General features: G+C 36.8%; 1 protein-coding gene across 14 annotated transcripts in view; it reads left to right on the top strand.

Moving 5' to 3' along the window:
- The window catches only part of NUMB (NUMB endocytic adaptor protein), a 203,041-nt gene that overhangs the window by 127,219 nt on the left and 49,257 nt on the right, over positions 1-26,565 (top strand). The gene's annotated exons all lie outside the window — the stretch shown is intronic.

The raw sequence follows: 26,565 nt of genomic DNA, 5'->3' as shown, positions 1-26,565 counted from the left end.
AAGGAGTCTGTTTTCTTAAATACAGGCCTGGTATGTTCTAGAAAATCTTAAAAGAGTTAAATCAAAAGGAATTTTCTCTTTAATCTTACAACTGTTAATCTTACAGAGGTCATTTAAACTAATGCCTTCATCTGTAAGATCAGAAAATGGAAGCTCAAAGAAGTAATAACATAATGAAGATCTAGAGAAGGGGGTGCCATATAGGTGTTTTTTCTTACTATTACTTGACACTCTGAAGAAGGGTCACATTTAAGGTCATGAAAGAAGTATACATGTTATAGAAAAGAAGTAATTTATAATTATATAAGCATGCTATGAGATGTATTAAGTGTGGATATAAAAAAATAGAAGGAACTAGACCAAAATGTTAATATCTTCCAGAAAAAAATTTAGTCTAATATAAAATGTTAACATATTTCTCTATTTTCTACATATTCTTATGTATACATAGTCTTATTGTGATTTTCTACCATTGATTGAAACATAGCCTGAAGCTTCAGAAAGGAAAAAAATCTATATGACAGAAAAGTGATTTATAGAATATACGTTTTAAATAAATACATGAAAAATATACAAATTTTTCCACAGTCTGTCAATTACTAAGCATTTTCTGGGGTGCCTGGGTGGCTCAAGTTGATTAAGTGTCTTGACTCTTGATTTCAGCTCAGGTATTGATCCCAGGGTCATAGGTTTCCAGACTTAGTAAGGATCCTGCTTTCTCTCTCTTCTGTGTCTGTCTGTCTGTCTGTCTGTCTGTCTCTCTCTCTCTGTCTTTCTCTTTCTCTCCCCCGCCTTCCGTCCCTCTACCCTCCTTGTGCACACAGTCTCTCAAAGAAAAAAAAAAAAGAAATCCTAATCACTTAGCTTTGCTACTTATTCGCTGAAATGAGTTCTTTTATAGGAATAATAAACTTAAATATTTTATTTTAAAATTTTTGGCATGATATTAAGATATGAAAAAAACCCTCTCATACAAAAACTAACACTCTTCACTTCCCCCAACCTCACCCCCCAAAATAGGCTCATTTTGATTATACGAGTAGTGTGGAAATGGGTACTCTTACACATTGTTGATTGCTTGGAATATAAATTATAACATATTAGGAGAGCAATTTGGAAATATCAGTTAAAATTTTAAATGCACTTTTCATTTGACCAGACATTTTACTTTTAAGAATTACATTTAAGGGGCACCTAGCTGGCTCAATTGGAAGAACATGCAACTCTTGATCTCAGGGTAATGAGTTTGAGCCCCAAGTTGGGTATGGAAATTACTAAAAAAAATAAACTTAAAAAAAAAGAATTACATTTAAGTACATTCACAGATAAACTGGCAAAAGTGGTCATCTTAGCATCGTTTGATAGCAAAAATCTGGAAACAAGTTAAATGCCCATCATTCTGGGATTAGATAAAGACGTTAGGAATCCATTAAGTAGAATTCTTTGCCACTATTAAAAAACAAGAGGGGCGCCTGGGTGGCTCAGTCCGTTAAGCGTCTGTGCTGACAGCTCAGAGCCTGGAGCCTGCTTTGGATTCTGTGTCTCCCTCTCTCTCTGTCCCTCCCCTGCTCATGCTCTGTCTCTCTCTCTCAATAATAAATAAATGTTACAAAAAAAAAAAAAGAATAAGATAGGTCTGTATTCATTTAATAAAAATTTTTGAATACCTACTGTGCACCAGGCATATGCTAAGTGGTAAATAAAAAGACGGTTCTTGCTCTTGTAGAGTTGATAGTGTCCTTGTAGGAAGACAGACTTTAATTAGATATTTGCATTAATATGATTACAAACGGAGATAAGTGCTTTTTAAAGAGGGAAGGCTATGGTGTAAGAAGTTATATGAGATGAACCTGGAAAGAAATAGGGTGGGGCCCTTGTAGGCCATGTTAAGGATTTTGGACTTTAAGAGTTACTGGAAGCCACTAAATGGTGTGGGGTTTTTTCATCTTTTGTTCATTTTATTGTGGTAAAATATGTAACATAAAATTCACCATTATAACCATTTCTATGCGTATAGTACACTAATATTAGTAACATTCATATTGTTATGCAGTCATCAGCACCACCCATCTCCAGAACTTTTTCCTCTTCCCAAACTGGGACTGTGGGTGTGGTGTGGTTTGGAGGTAGTCCATAGTAGGTGCAAAGAGTCTGGTGAAAGATTATTACAATAATCCAGAGGAGAGATCATGTTTAGTCTGGACTAAGATGGTAACTGTGGAGACGAAAAGAAATGAAGTAAATTGAGAGATAATTAAGAGATAAAGGCAATAGGAATTGGAAATGGACTGAACCTAGGGAATGAAAAAGAATGGTGTTAAGGCTGATACCTGGTTTCTTGTCCCAAACTGATAGAGGTGATGATCATTGACTGACAGAGGAAACACTGAAAGAATATTCTCTGACATGCTCATACAGAAAGATGACTTTAGTGTATTATTAAGTGATAAAGGCAGGGCATGAACAGTATACATAGTATGATTCTGTTTATAGTTAAAAAGAAAAAATCTGGGGTGCCTGGGTGGCTCAGTCTGTTAAGCGTCTGACTTCAGCTTAGGTAGTGATCTCATGGTTTGTGAGTTCGAGCCCCACGTCAGGCTCTGTGCAAACAGCTCGGAGCCTGGAGCCTGCTTCAGATTCTGTTTCTCTCTCTCTCTCTCTCTCTCTGCCACTCCCCCACTTGTGCTCTGTCTCTCAAAAATAATAAATAAATGTTAAAATTTTTTTAAAGAAAAAAATCTATATATCTGCTTATATATATAAGAAATACCTGTTAAGAAGACACAAATAAATATGAATTACGGAATGGGTGTGAAGGTTTGGGGATCTTTTTACTTTTCACTATGTATCCTTTGGAACTAGTGACATTTCTTGTCATGAACATGTTATATTTGTAATAAATAAACATATATATTTTTAAAAACCTCATTCACAGGGTTCTGAGAGGCTGGTATATAGTACTGAAATAACTGAAGTAAAATTAATCGAAGCACTTCCAATTGGCTATGAAATATACAACTTTTAAGTATTTTGTGTGTGATAAATAAGGTTCACTATCATTCAGTGGTACTGTCATTTGTCATAAGAAACAGCTGATTAGATGTGCTTTAGAGATAAACATTTAAGATGTAAGATTTACATCTTATGCAGGCAGGACACCTTACTTAGGACGTTTTTTGTATGATCTTCTCCAAATGGTGTTTTGAAATCCTTTCGACAAAACATTCATCCCCTCTTCTACGTGGTGGCTCCCCACCCCTTATCTGCCTTCCCTTCCCACCCCATGCACTTAAGTACAAATGCCATATGGTTGGATAGGAGAATCAGAACCTGAATTATTTTCTATAGCCTAAAAATAGATGAATTTCCTCAAATATAGCTGGACAAATGATGTCTTATCTGGCCTTGTCTTGGGGACTACTGAATTCTGAACTACTGATGAGTTGGTATAAAAAGTTTCTCATGTAGACAACTAGTAAGGTGATGAGCATGCTCACTGAGGAAGAACACGTTTGAGGGTAGAGAAGATGAATTTCTTTTGAGGTGTCTAGGAAAGATGGACATGAAGATACCTACTTAACCACAAACACCATGAGTTTTCATTTTGAGATTACAAATAAATTCTAGTAAGTAGGCAAATTTGCAAATAAGGAATCCTTGAATAATGAGAGTTGACTATATATAAATTATCATTGAAGTCATGAGTAAGTGAGATTGCCTAGAAGAAGTGAGAGGAGAGGGGGGCCTAGGACAAACATAGAAGGGACAGGCAGTGAAATGGGTTATCTTCAAAGGAGAATAAGAATGAGTAGCCAGAGAGGTATAAGGGAAACCTGAAGAGTGTGATCTCAGAAGCCAAGTTTCAAGGAAGGAGAAAGTGGTCAAGTGCTATCGAGGAGAAAATGAAACTTCATTAATTTAAAAATTTGAAAGTCCTGGTGATTCTAATGATAGCACTTACAGTGGAGTCATAAGGATGGAGTCTAGATTGAGGAGTGAATGGATGCAAAATAAGAAAGAAGATGACAAATCTAGAGATTACTAATTCGAGAAGTTCGTCAGACAAGGTTGTGTGAAGATGGGGAGGGGAGAAAGGGAAGTATTACAAAGCCCACAAGGAAACTTTTAGTGGTGATGGCTGATTATTATATTGATTGTGATCATGGTTTCTCAGGTATATGCAAGAACTCAGCATATTGTAACTTTAAGTATATATAGTTCATTATATGTCAGTTATACCTCAATAAGGTAGTTAAAAAAATTTTTAATGAAAAAGTTTGTCTTCAAAGGAGAGCAGAAAGGCAGAGTAGCAAAGGGAGTGTGAGGTTGAAAAGCTGTGTGTTATTGTTGTTTTTACCAGTTTTACTAGATATAATTTACATACCATAAAGTTTACTCAGTTAAAGTCTATAAATCACTGGTAGTTTGATTTTATGTTGAATTTTGTTTTTAAGGTAGGAGAGACTTGAGCATAACTAAAGGGCCTTTAAGAAGCATGTAGAAAGTGGATTTGTTTTAGATGGAGGAAGGATGCTGCTTCTATTTTAATAGTAGCAAAGGTAACAAACGGAGTGTAAATGCCTTACATTTATGGTGTTGGTGGCTTAAAATTGGAGTTTAAAGGCATATTTTCTCAAGGAAATAGGAAGTGAAGACATCTGTAGAAGAGTGAGGAGAGTTGTGGAATTAGATTTGAAGACATTAGAATAGCTACTCCAGAGGATGGGAGATACAGAATATGCAATTACTGGAAATAGAAATGTGATTACTAGACTGTAATCAAGTGAAACTGCAACTAGTTTGATCTCTGCCAAGTATGTTAAAGTATACTGGTGCCTGTATAAGTACAATTTAGTATTACAATTTAATTAGTAATTAATTAAAGTAGGTTTCAAACCTTGTCTTGCAATTCTGCTAGTGTAACAGAGATCATCTTTTTTTTTTAAGTGTTTATTTTGAGAGAGAGAGAGGGAGAAAGAGAATCCCAAGCGGTTCCATGCTTAGTGCAGAGCCTGACGTGGGGCTCAATCTTGTGAACCGTGAGATTATGACCTGAGCACATATCAAGAGTCAGACACTTAACTGACTGAGCCACCCAGGTGCCCCAATAATTTTTTTAATGGAGGAGGAATTTTAATGTTAGAAGTGAAGTATTACCTATAAAAACTTAATGTAGTGGTTCTCAAAGTGAGGTCCCCAAAATCTTTTTGTGAGATCCTGAAGTACTTTCTTTTCCAACTATATATCTGTGTGTGAAAATATGTATCAAAATGACATATTCCAATAGATTGAATCTAGATGCAAATTTGAGAATCTAGTTTTCTATTAAGCCAGATATTAGCCAAATTTGAGAATCTAGTTTTCTATTAAGCCAGATATTAGGGAGATTTGCAGAAATGTGAAACAGTGCCACCCTTCTCACAAAATTGTTTCATTTTGATATAGTTATTTTCCATTAAATGCCATTTACATTAACATGTAAATGCATTTATTATTTTTCAATGAATTAAATATTTTTAAAAGTTCTTAGTTTTAATTTCTAATATAGTAAAATTATCAATAGATATAACTGACACAAACAAAAATGCTTTGGGGTCCTCAGTGTAATTGGGTCCTGTGACCAAAAATTTTGAGAACCGTTGATTAAAAACAGTATGCTTCAGGGGCGCCTGGGTGGCGCAGTCGGTTAAGCGTCCGACTTCAGCCAGGTCACGATCTTGCGGTCCGGGAGTTCGAGCCCCGCGTCGGGCTCTGGGCTGATGGCTCAGAGCCTGGAGCCTGTTTCCGATTCTGTGTCTCCCTCTCTCTCTGCCCCTCCCCCGTTCATGCTCTGTCTCTCTCTGTCCCAAAAATAAATTTAAAAAAACGTTGGAAAAAAAAAAAAAAAAACAGTATGCTTCAGGGGCGCCTGGGTGGCTCAGTCGGTTAAGCGGCCGACTTTGGCTCAGGTCATGATCTTGCAGTCCGTGAGTTCGAGCCTCACGTCGGGCTCTGTGCTGACAGCTCAGAGCCTGGAGCCTGTTTCAGATTCTGTGTCTCCCTCTCTCTGACCCTCCCTTGTTCATGCTCTGTCTCTCCCTGTCTCAAAAATAAATAAAACGTTAAAAAAAAAACAAAAACAAAAAAAACCAGTATGCTTCATCAGTTAAAGTAATATACTAAGTTTATTTGTAATTGCGTACTAACATTATATTTTAAAATGCTAGTGTTATTTTCGGTTAAAATCAGTTGCTGGAATCTAAGCCAGTTCATCAGTCCTTTGATTTGTAATTAAAATCTTAATTCTCTAGTTATGTAGAATACATACAGAATGCTAAAATGGACCTTCTGTTGGATAGATTCTGGATTTCATATTATCTTCAAATTTGGGAGATTTGAGGGTCTGGATACAGGATTTATGCTTATTCGTATTGTTTGTAAACTGATCTAATTCAATTCACTGCTAAATGAGATGGAAGGACTTCATTCCATTGGTTTAAGGTTATAATCCTGAACCAGGAAGTGGGCTGGTATGTACAAATCGGATAGACCAAATGGAGAATTGAGCACATGAATGGCTGGAATTGGATGTGTTTACCTCCTGGACCAACATTTTGCTATATTAAGTGATCTGCCAAGTTGTTCTGGGCCCCATTTCTTTCTAAGATAAGGATTGCCATTGTGCTAGAAGTTTTAAGAGGTAGTATTTTAATAATAGGGTTTTTTGTGTTGTCCATTAGAACATGGTGAGGGGGATCATCTCCCCACCCCCTGCCCTAGCAACACCAAGCAGCTCTTAGACACCAGCGTAGTGTTTGAGAATTCATCAGATTCCAGTTTCATGCTTCAGTCCTATAAGACTTTCCTCTCACCCCCTATTTCAGATGCCCTACTTCACAAGCCCCAGGCTGTTAACCTGTGTTTTTGAGTAACCAGTTACAGATTGGAGATCCAATGATCTCCTTAGAGATTGGCTAGAGCTGCCCACAGAACTCAAGGGGACACTTACATTTAATAGTTGATGAAAGGACATGATAAAGGGTATGAATCAACAGTGAGATAAAGAGATATATAGGGTGAGGTTTTGAACAAAGTAGCTTCTGGCCTCATGGAGCTTGGGGACTGGCTTGGTGGCATGTGAAAATGTTCTGGTTACCCAAGTATGGAAGCACTCCAAAAATAAAAGCCAAAAAACTGTCCTTTTGGGTTTTTATGAGGTATCATTACATAGTCATAATTGACTAAGTCATTGGCTGATTCAGTTTCTAGCCCCTCTCCCCTCTCCAGGGGTTGGTAGGTGAGACTGACAGATCCAACCGTTTATTCACATGGTTGGTCCTCCTGGCAACCAGCTGCCATCCTTAGGTGTTTTCCGAGAAAGTTGCCTCCTTTATGGAACAAAAGACACCTTTATCACTCTCAATACTCAGGAAATTCCAAAGATTTTGGGAGCTGTGAGTCAGGAACTGTGGATGAAGACCAAATATATATGAGAAATACATTGTGGTTATCTGAATGACCAAATCTGTGTTTCTTATAAATCATAGTATCACACAGGCTTTTTTTATTTTGCGTGTAAGCATATAGCCATGGTACAGAAAGTAGGGCTCTTGCTATTTCAGTATTTCTGATCCAGTGGCTTACCTACCATGTAACGTGTATTTTGATGTACAATGTTAATACTAAATTAGAAGTTACTAAATATACTTTTGTGCATGAATGCACAAAAAAAATAATAAAATGGGAAAATAATCACAGATACCATTGGCATTTTTAAAATTAAGATTCTATAGGGGTGCCTGGGTGACCCAGTCAGTTGAGTATCTAACTCTTGATTTTGGCTCAGGTCATGATCCCAGGGTCATGGGATCAAGCACTGCATCAGACTCTACTCTGAGTATGGAGCCTAAGATTCATATTCTCTCTCTCTCTCTCTCTCTCTCTCTCTCTCTCTCTCTCCCCTTCCCTCTCTCTCCCCTTCCCTCTCTCTCCCCTTCCCTCTCTCTCCCCCCCTTTCCCTCTCCCCCTTCCTCTGCCTCTCTCCCCTACTCTTGCCCTTTCTCTTTCTCTCTCTTAAAAAAAAAATATAGGCAAATAAACTTGAAAACATGGATAGAATTGGTAATATTCTTGGGTTGTATAAATGACCAAAACTAACTCCAAAGAAACAAAATATAAAAAGACCAACTCCTGTAGAAGAAATATTGTAATATGTAAAAGTTACCTACCTCCCTTTTTCTACTTTCCAACCCTAACATACCAAGGGAACTATTAATATATTTTTTTTAAGTGTACTCATTTATTTTGAGAGAGAGAGAGAGAGTATGTGCATGCATGTGTGAGCGGGGGAGGAGCAGAGAGAAAAGGAGAGAGAGAATCCCAAGCAGGCTCTGCACTGCCAAGCGTAAGGCTCAACCCCTCGAACCGCAAGATCATGACCCAAGCTGAAATCAAGAGCCAGATGTTTAACCAACTGAGCCACCCAAGTGCCCTGGGAACTATTAATCTTTTAACGAAAAGATGAAAGTCATGCTTTATTTGTTCATCAGCGCCTTCCAAATTCATTTTATAACCTTAGAAATTTCTTTTTATATGTGTAGCATTCTAAAACTTGACAGCATAAGAGAAGGAAACTACAAACTAAATTATTGTATAGATATTAACACAAAACTTTTGACAAAATATTAACAGACAGAATCCAGCAACCTAATTTAAAGTAGGGCACCTGGCTGGCCAAGTCCAGTTGAGCATCCAACTCTTGGTTTTGGCTCAGGTCATGATCTCACAGTTCGTGGGTTTGAGCCCTGCCATCAGGCTCTGTGCTGACAGCGTGGAGCCTGCTTGGGATTCTGTCTCTCCCTCTCTCTGCTGCTTCCCTGCTCTCTCTCACACACTCTCTCTCAAAATAAATAAACTTTTTTAAAAAAAGAATAATTTATACCCTCACTCATCATTATCTAAAGATAAAGACTAGGGAGTAAATGTCTTTTATATCAGAATGGGACAGCCCCTTACAAACATACACACAGAGACTTCCTACTGCTTTTCCTTTGGCTAGGATTGAATTAAACTTCCATGCTATAGTTGCAAGGAAAGCCAAGAAAGCAATTATTTGCTATTTTCAGCTGTACCAAGGAGTTAGGCTCTTTTGGCAGGGGAAATCCATTGAAAGACTGGCTGACATGTAGGCAACTAACAATGTCAGTCACTGTCATTATATCATATCTATACTTCTTAAATATCTATCCTCTGCCTTTTTGTTCTTTCTCCTACTGCTACTGTTTAATCGAGTCCTCAGCTTTTTTTTCTCCCTAGACCATTATAGTTCTCTTGACTGTTTTTCTTGTGGCTAATCCCTTTCAAACTATTATCTTAAGGCTGTAATAGTGATCTTCTTAAATTGCAGATATGACTATGTCACTTGCCTGCTTTCTGTCCTTCATTGGCTCTGTAATAAATTTTAGAGAGGCATCTAGAGCATATGCTTTCTTTTTTTTTTTTTTCAATACATGAAGTTTATTGTCAAATTGGTTTCCATACAACACCCAGTGCTCATCCCAAAAGGTGCCCTCCTCAATACCCATCACCTCCCCTCCCCTCCCTCCCACCCCCCATCTACCCTCAGTTTGTTCTCAGTTTTTAAGAGTCTCTTATGCTTTGGCTCTCTCCCACTCTAACCTCTTTTTTTTTTTTTTTCTTCCCCTCCCCCATGGGTTTCTGTTAAGTTTCTCAGGATCCACCTAAGAGTGAACACATAGGGTATCTTTCTCTGTATGGCTTATTTCACTTAGCATCACACTCTCCAGTTCCATCCACGTTGCTACAAAGGGCCATATTTCATTTTTTCTCACTGCCACGTAGTACTCCATTGTGTATATAAACCACAATTTCTTTATCCATTTAGAGCATATGCTTTCAAGCCAAACTACCCAAGTTTGTATTGGTGCTATGCCAGTTATTATTAACTGTGACCATAATCAAATTACTTAAACTTTCTCCACCTCTGTTTCTTCAGCTGTAAAATGAGAAATAGTACTTATCTAATATAGGTGTTCTGAGAAATAAATGAGCAAATACGGTACATGAAAAACACAACACTGCTGGCACATAGTATACAATAAATTTTGGTGCTGCTGTTATTGTTATTTGTTAGATGCCAACTGAATACTGGAGTTCTAAATCTGCATTTCTTATTTCTTGGGTTTTTTCCTTAATTGAATTTTTAACACTGTAAGTTAAATATGTTCTCTTGAATAGAAGTCAGAAGCTTTTGATAGATGTTTGATGCCTGAGGACTTAATGCATTGGTCGCAGCAATCTCTTACAGCTTTAAAAATTCTATTTATCCCAAGGGATGGGACTTTTATTGCTACTCATAATTTTATTGTCTGAATGTGACAATCTTCTGCATATGCAATAATGTTTCATTTCATAGCTGCCTCACACTGTAATTTTTTGGAAGATGCTCCAGTTGACTGGTAGTGATCCAAACGTAAGGTTCACATATATGGTACCAATGAAATAAATCAATCGAAGTGACCAGTTGGTTAATAGATAGATACATTGTATTCATTTCTTAGTTCTCTAGCTTGCTAACAGTGACAACTATACATCATAATCTGGTTTTCTGTTTGAAACATTAAAAATTTGGGTGTGCCTCCCTGGCTCAATCAGAGGAGCATGGGACTCTTTATCTCAGGGTCGTGGGTTCAAGCTCCCGGTTGGGTGTAGAGATTACTGAAACATTAAAAATTTGGGAAAAATGTTTCTTGTTTCAGATAACTTTTTAACATAAACTGTGAAATGTTATTGGTTTATGAATCCCAAGCATTTCGGTTACTCATGATTTGCTGTGCATTTTGAAAGGAAGTGTTAGTTCTATTCAGAATCTCTTAAGAGCTGATGATTTTGTTTATGACATAATATGATGCAGTGAGATTTCTGTTACATGATAGTGCTAGTGAATAGTTGGTGATATCTGATTATTTGAAGCCAACACTGAATTCCTGTGGTCTAGACTTAGAAGATTGTGTTCTTTTTCTTTCTTTTTTTTTTTTAATTTTTTAAAAGTTTATTTATTTTTGAGAGAGAGAGACAGAGTATGAGCAGGGGAGAGAGAGAGAGCGAGACACAGAGTCCGAAGCAGGCTCCAGGCTCTGAGCTGTCAGCACAGAGCCCGACATGGGGCTCAAACTCACAAACCACGAGATTATGACCTGAGCTGAAGTTGGACTCTTAACTGACTGAGCCACCCAGGCGCCCCTAGAGGATTGTGTTCTTAAGGACTACATTATGATTTTATAACCATGATATGTGAATTAAAATTTTATTAAAATGGTGTTGAATTTAATTTAAACTTAAAATTTTTCATTGAAGTAATATATGCTTGTGGTGAGAAAACAACACCTTCTCTACCACTAATCCCACTTCCCAGGGACATTTAACCATTTTTATTTCTGCTTCTATAATTGGTAATATTTTACCTTCTTTAGATAATATCATTTTAGTGTCTGTTCTTAACTTACCAGTTTTATCATTGGTTCTCCACTGTAAAGGTGACAAAGGATCATTTAACCCACATATCCTGTCCTTCCATCTTCTCTTTGTCTCTTCTCCACCCAGACTTTTGGAATTACTATTTTTGGTTTTTCTTTTTCTTTTTTTTTAAACTTTTTTTTTTAACGTTTATTTATTTTTAAAAAAAAAATTTTTTTTTTCAACGTTTATTTATTTTTGGGACAGAGAGAGACAGAGCATGAACGGGGGAGGGGCAGAGAGAGAGGGAGACACAGAATCGGAAACAGGCTCCAGGCTCTGAGCCATCAGCCCAGAGCCTGACGCGGGGCTCGAACTCACGGACCGCGAGATCGTGACCTGGCTGAAGTCGGACGCTTAACCGACTGCGCCACCCAGGCGCCCCTAACGTTTATTTATTTTTGAGACAGAGAGAGACAGAGCATGAACGGGGGAGGGTCAGAGAGAGGGAGACACAGAATCTGAAACAGGCTCCAGGCTCTGAGCTGTCAGGCCAGAGCCCGACGCGGGGCTCGAACTCACAGACCGCAAGATCATGACCTGAGCTGAAGTCGGCCGCTTAACCGACTGAGCCACCCAGGCGCCCCTATTTTTGGTTTTTCTATTAGTTTCCTATACTCATAAATTTTTTCTTCTTTAATTTTAGATGGTATATCTCGATTCTCTACCATATAAAATAAAAATACTAAAACCCCTAACTCTCTTACCTTCAAACTTATGTCAACTGTGCTTTTCTTTTTAGTATTATAAGGTCAGTAACATTTACATTTTGTCTTACAACCATAAATTGTCCCCCTTTCTTTTTTTCTTTTCTTTCCTTTTTCTTTCCTTTTTTTTCTTTTTTTTTTTTTTAGTAAGGGAATGAGAGAAAGAAGCAGGGCTAATGCTCACTTGACGCAGGACTCATGCTCACCCAAAGTGGGGCTCTTGGTCACCTGTTGGGGGGCTCAAACTCAAGAACCATGAGATCATGACCTGAGCCAAAGTCCGATGCTTAACCGACTGAGCCACCCAGGTGCCCCTGTCCCCCTTTCTTTGTCAAGTTTAGTGTAAGAGGTTTCAGTATAATGATTCTTAATTGTTTAATGTAGAGCTAAGTAATGTGTTACATTTTCTTCTCTATGAGTCTAGTAATTCATTAATTCATTTAAAAGTTATTCAATTTACTGAATGCCTGCTGTTTGCCGGACAGTGTTCTAGGCATGGGTAGTATAGCAAACAAAACAGACAAAATTCCTGCACAGTGTATACATTCTAGTTGGTTTTAACAATGAAAAAATAAAAATGTATGAAGTACCTGGTATGTCAAAAGGGTTCTAGGTTTGAAGGAAGTGCATGGTGATAAGGATAGTGAAATTTAAAATAAGATGGTTGGGGGAGCCTTCACTGCAAAAGTGACTTTTCAGTGAAGACTCAAAGAAAGTAAGAGGCAGATTGTAGACAGAAAGGGCAGCAAATGCAAAGGGTCTAGGGCAGGAGAATGGTATGTTGGAGACAGAGCAAGGAAGCCAGTGTATTTAGAGCAGGTAGTACAAGTAGAGGTAAGATCAGCTAAGTAGCAGAGTGCCTGATCATGCATGTAGTTTAATACTTTTCACACTGGTCAGATCTATCATCTATATTTTTACTACAAATATCTTATAATACTTCTTATACTATCCTAAATGAAATATATGCATAGTATAACCTACTTATGCTTACATAATTAAATATATAAAGAAGAAACAAAAAAACGTTAATAAAATTAAACCAGTGTGTGAGTGCTTGGACATAATTACCCTAGAAGACCTAAAGTAGTAAACCTTTACCTTAGAATCACTGTGGATGAGAGCTGCAAATGTAGACTGATACGATATATTGATAACTCATATACCACAAGTGGATTGTAAGTGGTGATGTTATTTTCTGAAATGGTGAACAGCTTTTGGTAAAATTCTTATCAAAGTAAAATTCTTTCCTTGATTGACATAGCAATTGCAATTATGCAAAAAATATTGTGTATATATGTAAAATGGAGTTAGAGTTTAAATGATTACAAGTAAGTTTTTTATCCATTCACTTAAAATGGATACTAATGCCCAGTAGCGCAGTCAGATGTCATACAGGAAGCAGGGTATCATCTGTGCACAATACCTATGAGTAATTTTCCAAGTCACTGTTACCAAAAATGCCTCCATATATTTCCTGAACACACCTCTTTGAAAAAACCAGTGGTATAGAGTCTTATAAGACCATTTTAAGGACTTTGGCTTTTATTTAGAGTGAAATGAGAAGCCACTGGAGGAATTTGAGCAGAGGAGTGACATTATATAACTTAGATTGTAAAAGGATTACTCTGACTCTTGTGCTAAGAATCTACTGTAGAGACGAGCAAGGGTGAAAGCAGAGAGACCGGTTAAGTGGCTGTTATGAAAATCCAGACCTGAAAGATGATGATGGCTTACATCAGGGTGATAGTACTGAAAGTGGTGAGAAGGGATTAGATTCTGCATGTATTTTGTAGATAGGGCTGGTGGTATTTGTTGATTTATTAAATTTGTGAAGTGTTGACAAAGAGAAAGAGAAATCAAAGATAGTGTCAAGGTGTTTTTTCTTTTTTAAGTTTGTTTATTTTGAGAGAGAGAGCATTCACACAGGAGGGGCAGAGAGAGAATCCCAAGTGAGCTCCCGCTGTTAGCAAGGAGCCTAACTCAGGGCTTGAACTCACGAACTGTGGGATCATGGCCTGACCTGAAATCAGAAATCCAATGCTTAACTGACTGAGCCACCCAGGCATCCCTAGTGCCAAGGTTTTTGATCTGAGCAATTGGAAGGGTAGAGTTGCCATATTATTTTAGGAAAGATGTTGTTAGAAGAATAGATTCATGAATGAAGGATAACATCAGGCATTTAGTTTTGATTCTGTTATTGGTGTCTTTTTCAAAATTTCATTTTCTGCTTATTGCTGTTATAGAAATACAATTGACTTTTTAAAAAATTGAAATATAATGGACATATAACATTATATTAGTTTCAGATGTACAACATAATGATTCAATATTTGTATATACTGTGAAATGATACAATTGGCTTTTGTATGTTGAAATTATATCTACAGTCCTTCTAAACTCATTTATTAATTCTAATAATTTATTTGTATATTCCTTTGGGTTTTTTACTAATACAGTTATATTATCTCTGAATAATTGTTGTATTTCTTATATATACTTAAAAGTTTTTTGTCCCGGGGCGCCTGGGTGGCGCAGTCAGTTAAGCGTCTGACTTCAGCCAGGTCACGATCTCGCGGTCCGTGAGTTCGAGCCCCGCGTCAGGCTCTGGGCTGATGGCTCAGAGCCTGGAGCCTGTTTCCGATTCTGTGTCTCCCTCTCTCTCTGCCCCTCCCCCGTTCATGCTCTGTCTCTCTCTGTCCCAAAAATAAATAAAAACGTTAAAAAAAAAAAAGTTTTTTGTCCCTTTGTTTCATTGGTCAGGGACTGATATATAACTCTGAGTAGAATTGGTAATAACAAGAATTCTTACCTCATTCCCAATCTTGCCACAGTTTATCAGATTAAACAAGTTCCCTTCTGTTCTTGGTTAAAAAATAGTTTAAATTATGAGTGGAAATTAGGTTTTATCAGAAGTGTATTCTGTACCTATAGAGGTTATATAATCTTTATCTTTAATTCTGTTGGGTAGTAAATTATACTTAGTAGATTTTTTGAATAGTTAACCTTACATTCCTGGAATAAGCTCAACTTGATCATTAGAGGTACTCAATCAAGTTGAGTTTACTGAGTATATTTCTGGATTCTCTTTGCTAATACTTTGTTCAAAAATTTCACATCTAGGGGCGCCTGGGTGGCGCAGTCGGTTAAGCGTCCGACTTCAGCCAGGTCACGATCTCGCGGTCTGTGAGTTCGAGCCCCGCGTCGGGCTCTGGGCTGATGGCTCGGAGCCTGGAGCCTGTTTCCGATTCTGTGTCTCCCTCTCTCTCTGCCCCTCCCCCGTTCATGCTCTGTCTCTCTCTGTCCCAAAAATAAATAAACGTTGAAAAAAAAAAATTTTTTTTTAAAAATTTCACATCTATACTTTTGCTCCTGAATGGATTGTAATTTTTCTTTCTCATAATGTCCTTGTCTGGTTTTATATTAAGAGAAGCTGGATTACAGTTTTAAGAAGGCTCTGTCTACTTCAGGTTTACTTCTACTTTTAGGGAATTCTTTTTGGCATTTGAATTGAGATACTTTGGTGTTCACTGGTGTTAATCTAGTTGGTCTGGAACTCTAATTCTTCACTCTTCAGCAAATTGAAAATGCCAAAAATTCATTCTGTTTAACATGTTCCTCTGTTTCATGTAATTAAAAAAAAATGTTTTTAATGTTTTGTTTATTTTTGTGAGAGAGAGAGACACAGAGTGTGAGTCAGAAAAAGGCAGAGAGAGAGGGAGACACAGAATTCGAAGCAGGCTCCAAGCTCTGAGCTGTCAGCACAGAGCCAGATGCAGAGCTCTAACCCATGAACCCTGAGATCATGACCTGAGCTGGTCGGATGCTTAACCAACTGAACCACCCAGGCGCCCCTGTTTCCTATAATTTTTGTGGGTTGGTTCTTAAAGGCTTGATCAGATTTAGCTTAGATTGTGTTTGTTTGCTTGCTTGCTTGCTTGCTTGTTTTTCCAGGAATACTTCATTGGTGTTGTGGGCTATGATCAGGAGACGCACAATAGCTGATTATCTTTTTGTGATATCAGTAGCCATTCATGATCATTGCCTGGGATTATTAAATCATTAAGTTGGAAAATGGTGATACTTTAATTCTGTCATCCTTTCTTTACTTATCAGCTATAATATTTTTATAAAGCAAAATCCCCCATATCTACTCTTTGGTTAGCAGTACTATAGTGTTACTAGGAAAGTCAGGGTAATTTCATTTATGAAGGAAATATTGAGCTCTGAGGAAGAATGCCCCCCACCCACTTCAGCCATAAACAACATTGCCAAAATGGATGACTATTCCTATTTGATCAACCTCTCTTTCTTTCTTTTTTTTTTTTTAAAGTAGACTAGCATTAAGTTAATGTATGTAAGACCAGTAAACTATAAACCATTATTTGAATAGCAAAGTTGCAGAGGTAATGTGAGATAGTAAACAGAAGATAGTGAGATAGTTGAAAGAAGAAAGATCTAGAAGTGAAAAGATCAAAGTTTTATTCCTGGCTCTGTTAATTTACTAGTTATATGACTTTGTGTAAATCACTTAACTTTTTTGACACTGTGTGCCACATTTGAAAGGTAAAGTTTCTGAATCTCTTTAAGTTCTTTTCAGCTTTAAACTTCTGTGATTAGATTTAATGCATATATTTAGGTCAGATGACTTGTTCAAATGTAATTGTACTCCAAAATTATATGTAAAAGTAACCCATTTTAATTTGACTTAACTACTCTCCTTTGATTAAAGGCCTGAAACAAGTTTTGATATCATGTTCTACACATCTACATCCTATATTTGCTATATAATACTGGACATGTATACCTGATAATGTGCCTTACACTTTCTTGTAAATTAATCATTATGTTACTTTTTGCTAATGTTGGGAAGTGTTGACTACGTAGTCTTTCACATCAGAACTCTGCATTTCTTCTCAGAACTCCGCATTTCTTCTCATAGCTAACATTACCAAAAATAAGGGGGGAAATCTATTTGAATAATTTTTTCAAGGAAAGGAAAAATGACCTAATTCATCCAAGAATGAAATTCCACATACTAGTTTTTCTAAAGTACATTTTTGTGAATAAAAGTCCCTTACTCAGAAGGAGTTCGGAAAAGGCATACAGACAAAAGAAGTCCCAGTGTCAAATATTTTAGCCATTAAAACACAAGTCAGCTGCAATTCTTCAGTGAGATAGTGTCTCAGAAAAGAAAAGAGACCTCTTTAATAATGTTTTTTTCAATGGGCATGTTTTTCTCATAGTCTAGTAAAGCACAACACTGATTTCCATCTCCACATTTCCAAAATAGATTTTGCAGCTAAGAGTCATTCCATATATGAGATATTTTTGTTCTCTCCTTTCCATTAAGTCTCCCTACCCCCCCCCCTTTTTTTTTTACCGGGATAAATACCCATAAGAGATCAGTTGAAGTCACCACAATGATAGAATAAAATCCTCTGGAAACACTTGGAAACCTATATTCATATCTCAGCACCTAAAGGTAACTCAGCGACCATAAAACCCTACTTTGTCATTTTATTATTAATAAAAAATGGAAACAGGGATTAAGTGACTTGGATATAGTATTAGGAATGAGTCCTAATAAAGAAAAAGAAAGAAAACACAGATATATAATACTAGAGATAAGAAAGTGAGGAGACCCAATCACAGATTTAAGTTATGTGAACATTATATAGTTTATGGTGATAAATTTGAAATTTTAGATTAAGAATGTTCTAGGAAGGGGGCGCTGGGTGTCTCAGTCGGTTAAGTGTCCAACTTCAGCTCAGGTCATGATCTCACAGTTTGTGGGTTGGCGCCCCACATCAGGCTCTCTACTGTCAGCACAGGGTCTGTGTCAGGTCTCTCCTCTTTTCTCTCTGCCCCTCCCTCCTCTTCTTTTAAAAAAAGAATGTTCTAGGAAAATATATATTACTAAAATTAATTAAAGTAGAAAATGAAAAGTTGAATAGGCCTGTAACCATGAAGGAAATAGTGTTTTTAAAACCCAAAACTATCTCCCCAAAAAGATTATAGATGGTTACACAGGTTGATTCTTTCAAAACCTCAAAGAATAATTCTTATGCTCTTTAACTATACCAGAGCATATGGGGGTTGGGGGAGAAAAGAATGGTTTCCAGATTTTTTTATGGCATTAACAGAATCCTGATATAACAAAGATAGCATAAAAGAAAAAGAAAACCATAGACCAGTTCCACTTATAAATATAGATGAAAAAGTAGGCAGAAAAATAGAACAAGTAGGATCTAAAAGTATAATAAAGACCAAAGTAGGGTTTAACTTAAGAATCCACAAATAATTCAGTATTAGGAAATTTGATATAGTTCATCACATTGATGAACCTAAGAAAAGGACTTCATCATTGAAATGGAAGCAAAGTTGAATGATACACACTTGTGGATTTCAGAACTTAGTACAAATCTATAGTAATCAGAACAATGTCATACTGACATAAGGATAGATGTATAAAACAATGTAATAGAATTGAGAGTACAGAAATAAACCTATACATCTGTGGCCAATTGATTTTTGAGAAGGGTACCAAGACCATTCAATGGGGAAAGAATGGTCTCTTCAACAAATGGTGATGGAACAACTTGATTTCCACATTGAAAAAAAAATGAAGCCAGACCTCTACCTTACACTATGTACAGAAAATTAACTTAAAAGTTAATATAAGAATATAAGAATAGGGGTACCTGGGCAGCTCAGTTGGTTAAGCATCCAACTTCAGCTCAGGTAATGATCTCACTGTTCCTGAGTTCTAGTCCTGCATCGGGCTCTGTGCTGATAGCTCAGAGCCTGGAGCCTGCTTCGGATTCTGTGTCTCCCTCTCTCTCTGTCCCTCCCCCACTTGGTGCTGTCTGTCTGTCTGTCTCTCTCTCTCTCTCTCTCTCTCTCCCGCCCCCCCCCTCAAAAATAAATAAACATTAAAAAAAATTTTAAGGAATATAAGACTATTAAGTCTTATAAACCATAAAATTCGTAGAAGAAAACTTAGTGGTAAATTATCATGACCTTGGATCTGGCAATAGATTCTTAGAAAAGACATCAAAACCATGAGCAACAAAAGAAAAAATAGATAAACTGGACTTAATTAAAATGTAAAATTTTTGTGCACTAAGGAAGTTATCAAGAAGATTAAAAAACTGCAGAATGGGAGAAAATATTTGGGAATCACATGTTTGATAAGAGTCTAGTATTTAGAATATATAAAAGAACATGATTTAAAAATAGGCAAAGGATTGGAATAGAAATTTCTCCTAAGAAGATGTACGGATGGCCAACAAGTACATGAAAAGATACTCAACATCATTAGGTATTAGGGAAATACATATCAAAACCACAATGAAATGCCACATCACACCCACTTGGATGGTTCTCCTTTAAAAAAAAAAAAAAAAGGAAAATAAGTTTTGGTAAGGATGTGGGGAAACCAGAATCCTTATATGTTACTAGTGGGAAAGTAAAATGGTTCAATTTCTGTGGATGGCAGTTTGGTGGTTCCTCAAAAAGCTAAACATAGAGTTATCATAGGACTCAGCAATTCTGCTGCTAGGTATATACCCTCAAAGAAGTGAAAACTCAAATAAATACGTGTACATTCATTCTTGTTTATACCACCACTATTCATAAAGTCAAAAGGTAGAAACAGCCCACATATCCCTCAGTGGAAGAATGGATATACAAACTATGGTACATACATACAGTGGAATATTGTATGTATCAGCTATAAAAAGTAATGAAGTTCTCCTGTATACTACGATGTGTGAACCTCAAAAATAACTTGCTAAGTGAAATACTCCAGACACAAAAGATCACATATTGTATGATTTCGTTTATATGAAATATCCAGATTAGGTAAATCCATACAGACAGAATGCAGGTTATTGGTTGCTAAGGGGCTTCAGGAAAGTGCTGCTACAGGTAGTAGATGCTTAATGTGTACAGGTTTTTCTTTTGGTTTTTCTTTTAAAATTAGATAAAGGCGGTGATTGCACAACACTGAATGTACTAAGTGCCACTGAATTATTCACTTTGAAATGGTTATGTGATGTGGATTACCTCTCAATTTTTTTTTACAGTTTAAAATATTATTCAATCCCAATAAATCTTCTTAGCAAAATAGGAATAGAATAATACATTCTTTAAATGAGTAAAAAACTGTCCCAGGGTCATACATGGTGAAATATTTCCATTGAATTTGGGAGGATGATGAGGTTGCTCTTTTTTTCTTTTCTTTTCTTATTTTTTTCTTTTTCTTTTCTTTTTTTCTTTTTAGAGAGAGTGAGTAGGGGAGGGGCAGAGGGAGAGAAAGAATCTTAAGCAGGTTCCATGTCTAGCGTGGAGCCTGATGTAGGGCTCAATCTCACAACCATGAGATCATGACCTGAGCTGAAATCAAGAGTCAGAAGCTTAACCAACTGAGCCAACCAGGCACCCCAAGGTTGCTCTTATATAGGACTGTTATTCAACACTGATTTAGAAATGGTGATAAGTACCTTTGGATAAGAAAATAAAAGTTACAGGGGCGCCTGGGTGGCTCAGTCGGTTAAGCGTCCGACTTCAGCTCAGGTCACGATCTCGCGGTCCGTGAGTTCGAGCCCCGCGTCGGGCTCTGGGCTGATGGCTCAGAGCCTGGAGCCTGCTTCCGATTCTGTGTCTCCCTTTCTCTCTGCCCCTGCCCCGTTCATGCTCTGTCTCTCTCTGTCTCAAAAATAAATAAAACGTTAAAAAAAAAATTAAGAAAAAAAAAAGAATGGGGCGCCTGGGTGGCGCAGTCGGTTAAGCGTCCGACTTCAGCCAGGTCACGATCTCGCGGTCCGTGAGTTCGAGCCCCGCGTCGGGCTCTGGGCTGATGGCTCAGAGCCTGGAGCCTGTTTCCGATTCTGTGTCTCCCTCTCTCTCTGCCCCTCCCCCATTCATGCTCTGTCTCTCTCTGTCCCAAAAATAAAATAAATTAATAAAAAAAAAAAAAAGAAAAAAAGAAAAGTTATAAAAGTGGGAAATCAAGACTTTTTGTGTCTTATTTGTTTCTGCAGATGTTATCTTTGAAAAACCAAGAGAATCAACCAAAAAACTGCTTAAAATTATAGGAAACTCCAGTATTTTGGCTACTTACAAGATATACTAAAGCCAATAGATAGCAAAAACAGTTTTGTTGAAAAATATGACAGGTGTTTTCATTCTTGCAAAAAGTGTATTAAGCTAACATAGAAATATTCCCAATACAAATATCTAGAAATGCTGAATACATTTATAAACAACCTTTTTCTCTTAAAACACATCTGAGCTTTCAATAAAGACCAATCTCTCCAGTTACTAGAAATTAAGAGGGAATTTGCAAACACAGCAGTAATTATGCTGGCATGGTACAACCTAGGAGGTAGAAGATTTGTGAGCTAGAGCCTTTGGTTTTAACATTCATTCTAAAAGTCCTGGACTTATAAAAACCAGAGCATCAGAACTGAGAACCCAGCATAGAACCAGAAACTTCAGTGGGCTTTATAATCAGTGAAATATAGAACTAAGAGAAGAAGCAAAAAACAAAACAAAAAAATTAAAAAGCAGAATCTTGCCTCTGCTCAGATCCTGGGTGAAAAAAAGGAGTCTCTAAGGAAAAATTGAAACTGTGGATTTGGACTTCAGATGCTAAAACCTGCATGGTGTAAGAATCCTCAAATTAATTACAATAGGTCTTAGGCTACTGATACACCTGGGGTATCTTTTAGAAGCAAATATAAAATCACTCCATATTCCAGAATGCATGAATTTCCCTCAGTGAAGTTGAGCTTCAGTGAGGATGAACTTACAGTTTAAAAAGTAAGTTATAAATCATATATGAAAATGATCAGCAGATATAATAAGGATTATACAATAAAGGACAAGATTAGCTCTGTAAGAACTTGAATTGATAGACTATAGAGGACACTATAAAATATGTATATATAAAATCATTAGAGACATACAAAAATTCAAACCATAAGAAAAAAATAAGACATGAAAAAAAAGGAATTAAATCTGACAAAGAATCAAATCTGAGCTTCTTAAAATGAAAAATACTGTTACTGAGATTGTATTTGGTGGATAGATTCAATAGTGCATTAGACCTAGCTGAAAAGAGAATTGGTAAACTGGAAGGTAGATTTAATAAAGTTACCCAGAATGCAGCACAAGATGATAAAGAGAAAATACGAAAAAGAGATGAGGAAACATGGATGAACAAATTAAAAAGGCCAGTAGAACTTCCAGGCCTAATGGGAGCTACAGGAGGAGAGAGGAAGATGAATTCATTTAAAGCAGTATTTGAATCCTCAGATTGAAGAAGCAAATAAGATAGATTAAATATAGTCTGATATATTTTTGTCCAGTTGATTTTTGACAAGGGTGCAGAGTCCACTCAAGGGGGAAAGAATTGTCATCCATGCATCCATTGGGACAGCTGGATTTTCACATTAAAAAAAAATTTTATGTTTATTTCTGAGACAGAGACAGAGCATGAGTGGGGAGGGGCAGAAAGAGAGGCAGACACAGAATCAGAAGCAGGGTCCAGGCTCTGAGCTGTCAGCCCAGAGCCCAACACAGGGCTCGAACTCACAAACTGTGAGATCATGACCTGAGCCGAAGTCAGTCACTCAACCAACTGAGCCACCCAGGCGCCCTAGGATTTTCACATTTAAAAGAATGAAGTTAGAGCTCTACCTTAAACCATGTAAAAAATTAACTTACTGAATCAATGATCTAAATATAAGAGTAATAACCATAAAATTCATAGAAGAAAGCACAGGGGTAAATCTTCATGATTTTAAATATGGTAGCAGAGTCTTAAATAGGACATCAAGAGCATGAACAACAAAAGAAAAAATAGATATATTGAACTTCATCAAAGTTTGAAAGTTTTGCGCAAAGGATGTTTTCAAAAAAGTGAAAAGACAATATACAGAATAGGAGAAAGTATTTGGAAATCATGTATTTGATAAAGGCTTAATACCCAGAATATAATGAGAATTCTTACAACTCAACAATTCAAAGACATACAACCCAATTAGAAAATGAGCAAAGGAATGAAAATACAACAGTTCAAAACCTTTGGGGTGCAACAAAACTTTCCTAAGAAGGGAAGTGTATAGCAGTACAGGCCCACCTCAGGAAGCAAGAAAAATCTCAAATAAACAACCTAACCCTACACCTAAAGGAGCTAGAAAGAGAACAACAAACAAAGCCTAAAGCCATCAGAAGGAAGGAAATAATAAAAGATTAGAGCAAAAATATATAGAAACTAATAAAACAATAGAATAGATCAATGAAACCAGGAGCACTGGTTCTCTGAAAAAAAATCAACAAAATTGATAAACCTTGAGAGAGAGGGAGAGAGATAATCCTGAGCAGGCTCTGCAGGGCTCGATCTCACCAACTGTGAGATCATGACCTGAGCCAAAATCAAGAGTTGGACACTTAAACAGCTGAGCCACCCAGGCACCCCCTCTAGCCAGACTTACCAAAAAGAAAAGAGAAAGGACCCAAATAAGTAAAATCACAAATGAGAGAGAAGAAATAACAACCAATACCACAGAAATAAAATTATAAGAGAATATTTTGAAAAACTATATGCCAACAAATTCGAAGACCTAGAAGAAATGTATTAACTCCTATAAACATATAAATTACCAGAACTGAAACAGAAAGTAAACTTGAACAAGCTGATAACCAGCAAAGAAATTGAATTAGTAATAAAAAAAACTCCCAACAAACAAAAGTCCAGGACCAGATGGCTTCACAGGTGAATTCTACCAAACATTTAAAGAAGAGTTAATACCTTTTCTTCTCAAACTATTCCAAAAAATAGAAAAGAAAGGAAATTTTCTAAATTCATTCAGTGAGGCCAGCATTACCCCAATACCAAAACCAGATAAAGACACCATTAAAAAAGAGAACTACAAGCCAATGTCCCTGATGAACATAGATGCAAAAATTGTCAATAAAATACTAGCAAACTGAATCCAACAATACATTAAAAATATTCAGCCTAATCAAGTGAGATTTTTTTCCCTAGGTTGCAAGTGTGGTTCAGTATTCGCAAATCAATCAACATGATATATCACATCAATAAGAGAAAGGTAAAAAAGAGAGAGATAAAAACTTTGATCATTCCCATAAATGCAGAAAAAGCATTTGACAAAGTACAACATGATAACTACCTTCAACAAAGCAAGTTTAGAGGCAACATACCTCAGCATAAAAAAGGCCAAGTATCAAATATGGAAAACCCAAAGCTAGCATCATACTCAATGGTGAAAAACTGAGAACTTTCCTCCTACAGTCAGGAACAAGGCAGGGATGTGCACTCTCACCACTTTTACTCAACATAGTGCTAAAAGTGATAGCCACAGTAATCAGACTACAAAAAGAAAAGGCATCCAAATTGGCAAGGAAGAAGTAAAACTTTCACTCTTTGCAGATGACATGATACTATATATAGAAACGCCTAAAGATTCCACTAAAAAACTACTAGAACTGATAAATTCAGTAAAGTCTCAGGATACAAAATCAGTGTACAGAAATCTGTTGCATTTCTGTACTCCAATAATGAAGCGGCAGGAAGAAAACCTAAGGAATCAGTCCTATTTATAGTTGCACCAAAAGCAATAGGATACCTAGGAATAAACCTAACCAAAGAGGTGAAAGACCTGTACTCTGAAAACTATAAAACACTGATGAAAGAAATTGAAGATGACACAAACAAATGGAAAGACATCCCATGCTAATAGGTTGGAATAACAAATACTGCTAAAATGTCTATACCACCCAAGGCAACCTACACATTTAATGGAATCCCTCTCAAAATACTAACAACTTTTTTCACAGAGCTTAGAACAAGCTATTCTAAAATCTGTATGGAACCACAGAAGACCCTGAATAGCCATAGCAACCTTATGAAAGAAAAAGCTGAAGGCATCACAATTCTGAACTTCAAGTTATATTACAAAGCTGTAGTAATCAATATACTATGGTACTGGCACAAAAATAGACACATAGATCAATGGGACAGAATAGAAGACCCAAGAATGAACCCACAACTATGTAGTCAATTAATCTTCAACAAATCCGGAAAGACTATCCAGTGGGGAAAAGACAGTCTCTTCAACAAATGGTGTTGGGAAAACTGGACAGCTACCTGCAAAAGAATGAAACTGAACCACTTTCTTACACCACACACAACAACAAATTCAAAATGGATTAAAGACCTGAGTGTAAGATGTAAAATCATAAAAATCCTAGAAGAGAACACTGGCAGTAAATTTCTTTGATGTTGACCATAGCATATTATTTCTAGGTACGTCTTCTGAGGCGAGGGAAACAAAAGCAAAAGTGAACTGTTGGGACTACATCAAAATAAATGTCTTCTGCACAGCAAAGGAAACAATCAACAGAACTAAAAGGCAACCTATGGAATGGGAGAAGATATTTGTAAATAGCATATCTGATAAAGGGTTAGTATCCAAAATCTAAAAAGAACTTATAAAACTCAACACCCCAAAAATGAATAATTAAAAATGGGCAGAAGAGATAAATAGACATTTTTCCAAAGAAGACATACAGATGGCCAACAGACACATGAAAAGATGGTCAACCTCACTTATCATCAGGGAAATGCAAATCAAAACTACAGTGAGAGAACACCTCACAACTGTCAGAATGGCTAAAATCAAGAACACAAGAAACAACAGGTGTTGGCAAGGATGTGAAGAAAAGGGAACCTTCTTGCACTGTTGGGAATGCAAACTAATGCAGTCACTCTGGAAAACAGAGTGGAGATTCCTCAGGAAGTTAAAAATAGAATTACCCTACAATCCAGCAATTGCACTACTAGGTGTTTACCCAAAGAATGCAAAAATATTAGTTCGGAGAGATACATGTACTCTGGTGTTTATAGCAGCTTTATCTATAATATCTAAATTATGGAAACAGCCCACTGTTCATCCATTGACAAATGGATAAAGATGTGGTGTATATATGCAATAGAATATTACTTAGCCATAAAAAAGAATAAGATCTTGCTATTTTCAAGGACGTGGATGGAGCTAGAGAGTAGTATTAATGCTAAGCAAAGTAAGTCAGAAAAAGGACAAATACCATATGATTTCACTCATGTGTAATTTAAGAAACAAATGAGCAAAGGGGAAAAAAAAGAGGCAGATGAAGAAACAGACTCTTAAATATAGAGAACAAACTAATGGTTACCAGAAGGGAGGTGGGTGGGGGGTGGGTTAAATAGGTGACAGAGATGAAAGAGTGTACTTGTTTGTGATGAGCATTGGGTGGTGTATAGAAATGTTCA

The sequence above is a fragment of the Prionailurus bengalensis genome, chromosome B3 (genome assembly GCF_016509475.1).
Source record: "Prionailurus bengalensis isolate Pbe53 chromosome B3, Fcat_Pben_1.1_paternal_pri, whole genome shotgun sequence".
In the NCBI taxonomy this organism is placed as follows: domain Eukaryota; kingdom Metazoa; phylum Chordata; class Mammalia; order Carnivora; family Felidae; genus Prionailurus; species Prionailurus bengalensis.
This window is presented reverse-complemented; position numbering and strand designations above follow the sequence as displayed.